This window comes from Anolis carolinensis, chromosome 2 (assembly GCF_035594765.1).
Source record: "Anolis carolinensis isolate JA03-04 chromosome 2, rAnoCar3.1.pri, whole genome shotgun sequence".
Taxonomy (NCBI): domain Eukaryota; kingdom Metazoa; phylum Chordata; class Lepidosauria; order Squamata; family Dactyloidae; genus Anolis; species Anolis carolinensis.
This window is the reverse complement of record NC_085842.1, coordinates 209,238,192-209,246,284: the sequence shown is the minus strand read 5'-3', so window position 1 is coordinate 209,246,284 and position 8,093 is coordinate 209,238,192. Positions and strand designations below refer to the sequence as shown.

At 43.4% G+C, this 8,093-nt stretch overlaps 1 long non-coding RNA gene across 1 annotated transcript; it reads right to left on the bottom strand.

The window, feature by feature from the left end:
- Positions 1-2,295: 2,295 nt before the first annotated feature.
- On the bottom strand, positions 2,296-7,754 carry LOC103277712 (uncharacterized). Its single transcript, XR_505628.3, has 2 exons — positions 7,318-7,754; positions 2,296-6,339 (listed from the first exon to the last, which is right to left on the bottom strand). It is a non-coding gene; the product is annotated as an uncharacterized LOC103277712 (long non-coding RNA).
- Positions 7,755-8,093: the final 339 nt, after the last annotated feature.

Here is an 8,093-nt window from a genome sequence, read left to right as displayed (position 1 = left end):
CAAAGCCCCTCCTTGCTTTTTAGGATCTGATGTAGACTCTGGTCTCATCCGCACAGGCCTGAAAATCTGGAAGGAAGTGAGATAAAGGGGAGGTGTCCTGAAAATGCACACCCTCAATGTGTACTGAAGAGCGTATTTAGCCTGGTCCAGCTCATTAAAAAACTCACTGGAAAATCTGAAATTGGTGATAAAATGCACTGGAGCTAACTAGTGTATGGTAGCTGCAAAGCTGGAATTCAAGAGAAATATGTGCAGCACTTTTGGAAACAGTGCCACTGCTGGAATATCTGGATGTAGGAACTGGATATAATGCTCTCAGGAATGTAAACAAACACCTTTCCCCTGAGAGGGAACCACTTTCCCTTTTGTGTTTTCCCCCTGCCATGATTCCCAGTACTGATTCTCACTGGATTGCTTCTGTTCAGTGCATTTTTCCCAATGGCTCAAGTTCTGCTTACTCGTGTGACTGTATTTCCCCCTATGAACCAGCGCAAGCTCTTAGATCCGCCAGGAAGCCCTCCTCTCGCTCCTGCCTCTGTCACAAACACAACTGGTGGGGATGAGGGAGAGTGCCTTCTCGGTGGTGGCTCCCTGGTTCTGGAACTCTCTCCCTAGGGAGATTAGATTAGCACCTACCCTGGCCACATTCTGCCAGATTTTGAAGACTTGGATGTTCCAACCAATGTGCTTTCAAACAGTAGGTCCATTTTTATCACCATCCAGTCTTAACTATTTACTGCCCTAATCCCCAGCACTTTGCCCTTCTCCTCAATCTCATTGCCTTACATTTTTACACATGCCAGCCTTCTTAATGTAATTTCTTAATAGCCCCACAGTTTATTCCTGATGCTCGCTGATGTATTTTATGAATGTTATTTTACTGTTATTGTTTTAATTTATATGCTGTTGTCGTATTGTTTTATCTGTTGATTGGGCTTGGTCCCCATGTGAACCGCTCCAAGTCCCCTCGGGGAGATGGAAGCAGGTTATAAATAAAGTTTTATTATTATATTATTATAAGGGAAAAAATCTTTATGCCAGATCAATTTGGCATGAGAAGAATTTTGTGGACACCGTGGAAGCTTCTTCATGGTTCCTGGGTACTCTGTGGAGACTCTCAGGAGCAGAACTGGATCTCTCTAATCCACATTCTGATCTGGATTAAACGGCTGTATAGAAGCAGCCGCAAGCATGCCTCCTAATTGGGACGTTTTACTGCAGGTGGAATAAACTCACAACGAGAGAGAGTTTTCTGGTCTTGTGCAACCATTGAGATTGCTTCCCTCACTCTCTATGCTTGAAGAACAACTTTCTAAAAAAAAAGAGAGCCTCCTCTGTCTATGAATCATAGAATCATAGAATCATAGAATAGTAGAGTTGGAAGAGACCACATGGGCCATCTAGTCCAACCCCCTGCTAAGAAGCAGGAAATCGCATTCAAAGCACCCCCGACAGATGGCCATCCAGCCTCTGCTTAAAAGCCTCCAAGGAAGGAGCCTCCACCACGGCCCCGGGGAGAGAGTTCCATTGTCGAACAGCTCTCACAGTGAGGAAGTTCTTCCTGATGTTCAGGTGGAATCTCCTTTCCTGTAGTTTGAAGAAGCTCTCCACTTGATCTGCAAACCTAGAAAATTAAAGTTAACAATTTTATGGAGATTGGAGAGTCTTCATGGATAAAAGAGGCTCTCAATTTCATCAAGGTACCATCAGGATAGAAATGGAAATGAAAAAAGGGCAGAGACAGCACACTATCCTTTTATACTTAATAAGGGCCCTACTTCTTCTTAGGAGTCCCGGTGGCGAAGTGCGTTAAAGCGCTGAGCTGGAGACTGAAAGGTCCCAGATTCAAACGGCGTGAGCGGCCGATGTTAGCTCCAGCTCCTGCCAACCTAGCAGTTCGAAAACATGCCAATGTGAGTAGATCAATAGGTACTGCTATGGCGGGAAGGTAACGGCGCTCCATGCAGTCATGCCGGCCACATGACCTTGGAGGTGTCTACGGACAACGCTGGCTCTTCGGCTTAGAAATGGAGATGAGCACCAACCCCCAGAGTCAGACATGACTGGACTTAATGTCAGGGGAAACCTTTACCTTACCTTTAAGGGCCCTTCTGCGCACAGCCCTATATCCCAGAATATCAAGGCAGAAAATCCCACAATATCAGCTTTGAACTGGGTTATCAGATAATGTGGGATTTTCTGCCTTGATATTCTGGGATATAAGGCTGTGTGGAAGGGCCCTGAGGCTCCTTGAACACCTTTATTGAAGCGACTAATGAAACTGAAACATGAAGATGCTTTCGCTTTCTTTATCGCTTTCTTTATTATACATATGTACATCTAAATATACATACACACAACTTACAGATAAAATGTACACTTCCACAGTGGTAACCATATCACAGGTTCAGTTAAGTAATTCTGGAATGATAATGTTTTAGGCTTGGAGGGCACCTTGAAATGAACCTCTAGACCAACTGCTCCTTAATCTGAGATAGGATTACTGGTACATAAACTACCCTTGACAGATGTTTATCCAGTGTGTTTACAAAACTCCCAACCTTGGTCTTCTCAGCAGTTGATTGCCTGAGTTTTTAATAGCATCCCTTGAATGTATCCTGTCTATTCTAAATCTTCTCTTACTGTGAGTAAACATGCCTTTCCACTTTCTTTACACCTAAGGCCTTCTCAACTCACCATACCCCTTTTTTAAAATTTCCTCTGCTGCCCTCTGATCCCTGTCCAGTGTTTCCTTTTATTTTTTTAAGAGTTTGAATCTGTAACTAGCACTCCCACTGAGATGTCACCAATATCTGTTATTTTTAAAAATGATGATTATGCTCTTTTGAAAGCAGTAAACAGGCAGCCTTTAAATAATCTATTAGCTTATTTTATCTATTTTAAAGATCCCAAATTGTGTGTTTAATACAAGTTAACATAAGAAATGAATTTCAACACATCATTAAAAAGTGGTCAAGATCATCTCAAATAATTGGGTTTAAAAGAGGTTTGTTGCATAGAATTAAGAAAGATGGCATACAAGGAATGTTGTCCTTCCATATTTCAACAGAGCTGTTCTTTCCAAAATGATTGACACTGGGTGCTTTTCAAGGTGTCTTGATTAAGGTGGGTTCATTTTGATTCACAGAAGTAATAAAAAGATTCGGAGGAAAATTCTTTGTTGATCAGGTTTCTCTGTGAACAAGTGTCATCTTCAAATAAATGGCTTCTATTTTTCTATCATTGTCAAGGTTCATACTAGAAATGTGTGTTTGTGTGTAGAAATAGAAAAAAAAGATATGATAAAAAATCATTTGCAAAATGTCCCCCAATTCTCTGTCCACACCTTTCCATCCTACTTCTTTTAATTAGAAAATTGGTAAGTGGGTTGAATGATCAATGGTTTGGAGAACAAATACTATGAGGAGTGGCTTAAAGAGCTGGAAATGTTTAACCTGCAGAAGAGAAGGCTGAGAGGAGACATGATGATGGCCATGCATCAATATCTGCGGGGAAGTCATAGGGAGGAGGGAGCAAGCTCCTTTTCTGCTGCCCTGGAAACTAGGATGTAAAACAATGGCTTCAAACTACAGGAAAGGAGATTCCACCTGAACATTAGGAAGAACTGTGGTGTCAAATGTGTGACCCAAGTGTTTTGGACTTCAGCTCCCAGAATTCCTGGGCATTGGACAACTGACTAGGGCAGGCCTATTCAACCTATGGCCTTCCAGGTGTCCCAAAAACCCTAGCCAGCTTGTGCAATGGTCAGGAATTCTGGGAGCCGAAGTCCAAAACACCCAGAGGGCTACAGGTTGAAGAGGCCTGGGCTAGGGCTTCTGGGAGTTGGATGCCCAAAAATCTGGAGGGCCACAAGTTTGACACCTTTTGATGTTTTTGGACCAGAATTTCTGTCCAGTCTCACTATGAGCTATGCTAAATTGGAGTAATGGAAGCTGTATTATGGTCTCATTCGGACAACCACAATTGGACACACACACACCCTCCATACTAGCAAAACCTTATACCCAGAGAGATGTCTTCCTGTGTATTGAACATGGGGCCTTTTGTATGCAAAACATGTGCTCTGTGCTATACTCCTCGTTGGAGGTGGGTTACCATATAAGCATTAGGTGAGTGCTTAGTTATTCTCTCACTGTCTAGACCTGTATTGTCTCGTGATTCATTCTGTCCAGCATTTCTTACTCAGTAACTCTTATTGAAGTGGAATGTGTACCTTCAAATAATTTTGACTTGTGGCAACTCTAAGGAATCCTAAGACTTTATCATGGAGTTTTCTTGGCAAGATTTGTTCGGAGGGGATTTACCAATCCTGTCCTCTCATGCAGAGACAGAGTGACTTGTCCTTGCAATCACACTAGTCTTGAAGACAGTCAGGGCCCTGTGTAGACAAATGCTTAATTTCTTCTCCTCGTACTTTGCACACACAGAGATGCTGATGTTCATATTCTGCCTCCTAGATATTAGGAGCACATACTCTGCTGCCCATGTCTGACCAATCATGTTAAGGCTGACACCTTATTAAGGAAGACTTTGTCAATTAATGCTATGGATTCAATAACTTACAAAATGTGCCCAAATTTGCAAATGAGCAGGATCATTTTAAAGGCAGCAGCATAGTTTATGACACTGACATCTACCATAAAAGGCACCCATTTGGGAGAACCATTCCCTCTCTGTGTACATATTTTTAAAAAGTAATGTATCATCTAAGGTGATCCCTGCCTTTAGGGGCCTTTCAAAAGCACTTTGTCTTAAAAAATAACATGATGTTTCCACCCGATTAATACTTGGAAGGTTTTAGTTAGTAAAAAATATGTTAGTCAATATAAAAAAATCATTACATAATATTAAACACCACTGGGAAAAGGTCATTTCTACTTGAGGCTGTTTTATTTCATGAGGCTAGTCAGGCTTCATCTGGAATGCTGTGTTCAGTTCTGGGCACCTCATTTTAAACAGGACACAATAAAGTTGGAACAGGTTCCAAGAAGGGCAAGGATGATGAGACGAGTTATGGAGAACAGATATTATGAGGAAAGGCTGAAGCATCTAGGCATATTCAGGTTGGGGAATAGAAGTATTGTCATAGAGAAGAAGTGGATGCCTGTTCCATGCTTCTCCCAAGGAGAAGACCAGGTCTAATGGTTGGAAGTTATAGGAGGGTAGATTTTGATTGAACATTTGATAGTAAGAGTAGTTTGGAAATTGAACCAAGTGCTTAGAGAGGTGAGGGGATCTCCTTTTTTGGATGTCTTCAAGAACAGACCGCACAGGTTGGGAATGCTATGGCTCAGTGGTTCCCAACCTGTGGGTCCCCAGATGTTTTGGTCTTCAACTCCCAGAAATCCTAACATCTGGTGAACTGGCTGAGATTTATGGGAGTTGTAGGCCAAAACATCTGGGACCCACAGGTTGAGAACCACTGCTGTAGCTGGAGGTCCTGTATTAAGCAGGACCTCCAACTACATGAACCACTTGATGGCCCATGGGACAACTTCCAGTTTTATGTCTCTATGGTAGATATTTTATGGAGCTGTGCTTCTTGTCTTCTAGCTTGTGGCAGATGCTTTTGGTAAGACAAAGTCCATTGCATAGACTAATACAGAGTTTCTCTCCAGTAGCTGAGATTGTGATTGTCTCTAGGTTCTCTCCTGCTATGGCTTTATGTGTGTATGGCAGTGGAGGGCAAGGGAGTGGTTGGCATACTGAGAACGAGGTTAGTCCATGTGACCAAGTCACAACACGTTCGGCTCTGGAAACCATGCATGTTTTTAGTGAATACCCTTCAAACATCACGTGTTGACTGGAAACAAGCATCCAGATCTTGCGGCTAGAGTCTCTCTAGTCACTGCAGAATAAAATAGTGAGATAGGCAGAAGATTGTTCTAAGATGCATCTTTTCATAAGCCATTAAATCCAGTTTCAGAATTCAGAATGAACTGGATTAAATGGCAATGGAAACTCACATAATCCAGTTCTGTGCAGTTAATCTGCGATTTGAAACTGGATTATATGGCAGTGTAGATCCAACTGAAGTGTCCATTGTCAGAAACCATCATCAGGAAAGCATTGCAGGGATTCCTGCCTGGTTGCATTCTTCAGGATGTCCACTAGAGAGCGGTGTTTTTCAGGACAGAATGAGGAGTGTAAGAAGAAAGAGTAGACAGCCAGCCAGCCAGACAGACAGCTATAGGAAGCTCTCTTTCTTTGCCAGGCCTGGAGGGGAGAGTCTTTCTGTTTTCCTTCATGGTGGTATCTATAGAACCTTTGCTTCAAATCAACAAAAGTCCCCTCGGGCGAGAAGGCGGGGTAAAAGTGCTGTAAATAAAATAAATGAAGTGCATGAATTCAGTTTTATCAGGATTCATCTCTCCTAGTTTACATTCTTCATACTAAAACCAGATCCTGCTGCTTTACAGATTTAATAATCTGACCCTTATCAGACTCTGGTGACGTATGGCTCTGCATATCACACTGCCTCAGCTACCGGTCTTGCATATTCATTACATGCTGGATCAGACCATCATCTGTCCAACTCCGAATCACATCCTTCTCCCAAAAGATAATCGTAATAAGGGGGTGGCGGTGATGTAGGAAGGAAGAAGGGGAGGATTGAGGACACAAACACCCCTCTGGGGAAAGCAGATGCGATAATTGCTTTGGTTCAAAGGATCGGTTGCAAGGAGACCTGGGAGGGACAATTCTGTGTGAACAGCACCGCTGCAGATGGGGTTGAGCCCAGCGAGACAACAGGCTCACAACCAAGTGCAATAAAAGGCCAGCAGCGGGCAGCCATAAATACCTTAGCATGAGGCCTGGCGGCGGAATGCAAACCCAGAGCAGGCTGTGTCTCGCTCCAGGCTTCAGCCAGTCAGCAGTTCCCCTCCACATCCTGGGCCTCTTTGGCGGGGCTTGGGTGAGGTGCAGGAGGGGCTGGGGCAGTGGGGGGGGGGAGGCCAGACACTTTTTGTTACTCTTCACTCTTCAACAACAAAGCAGCAGGCCCCGAGATGTTTATCTGCTGTGACTGGGCTTTGGGGGGCCTCTGGGGAACTTTGGGAATGAGGCAATTACGAAGCAGACTGTGATGGGTTTATTGCCCGTGTTGGGAGGAGGCCAGCAGTGGGATGGAGGCAGGACAGAGGCCTTGTTGCATCTCGCACCATAAACATCTGAGGAAAATACAGAGATCCCCACTTCTCTGCCTGTTTCAGGTGTGGGAATCTACTGCGGCATTGGCTACTGTCTCCAAGGGTTTCAAGGCCAGGAGAAGCTGACTTTGGCCTGAGAGCATACCTGGAGTCTTTTAAGGCCACCGGCCCCAAGTTGACTGCATAACAGTTAGCACAGCTGCATGGTTGGGAAGGAAATCCCTGGGAAATAGAAATAACAACAGATTTTTTATTATCTGCCTCTCCTTGCAGCTCAAGGTGGCATACGACATGGATAAATCAGAGTGATAAAATGCAGCATTATTAATCTATATATATAAAAGGGTAATGAAATTTCGGCCTAGGACAAAACAACAAAACTACACATCCCAGAAACACTAAACTTGGCAGCACAACCCCTCATCCATGCCTCTGCGTTCATACAACAAAAAGAAAAGAAAAATAAAGTCCTAATTGGAGGGAGAGGAATAATTGTTTTTATCCAATTGCTGCCAGTTAGAAGGCTAAGCTCCGCCCACTTGGTCTCCTAGCAACTGACTCAGCCCAGGGGACAGGCAGAGTTAGGCCTCACTTAGGCCTCTTCCACACTGCCTATAAAATATAGATGATCTTATTTTAACTGGATTATATGGCAGTGTAGACTCAAGGCCCTTCCACACAGCTATATAACCCATTTATAATGGACATAATATCAGGGGAAAACCTTTACCTTAACTACCACCAATTCCTCAATACTTTATTTCCCATCCCACCATACTTCGCCACAGCAATGCGTGGCTGGGCACAGCTAGTATATATATAACAACATACACATAAGACCACCCCAATAAAATGCAAGGCAAAATTCATAGTTTACAATTGACTGGATAAGGCTGCTAGAAGAGATAGATCTTCAGTTAT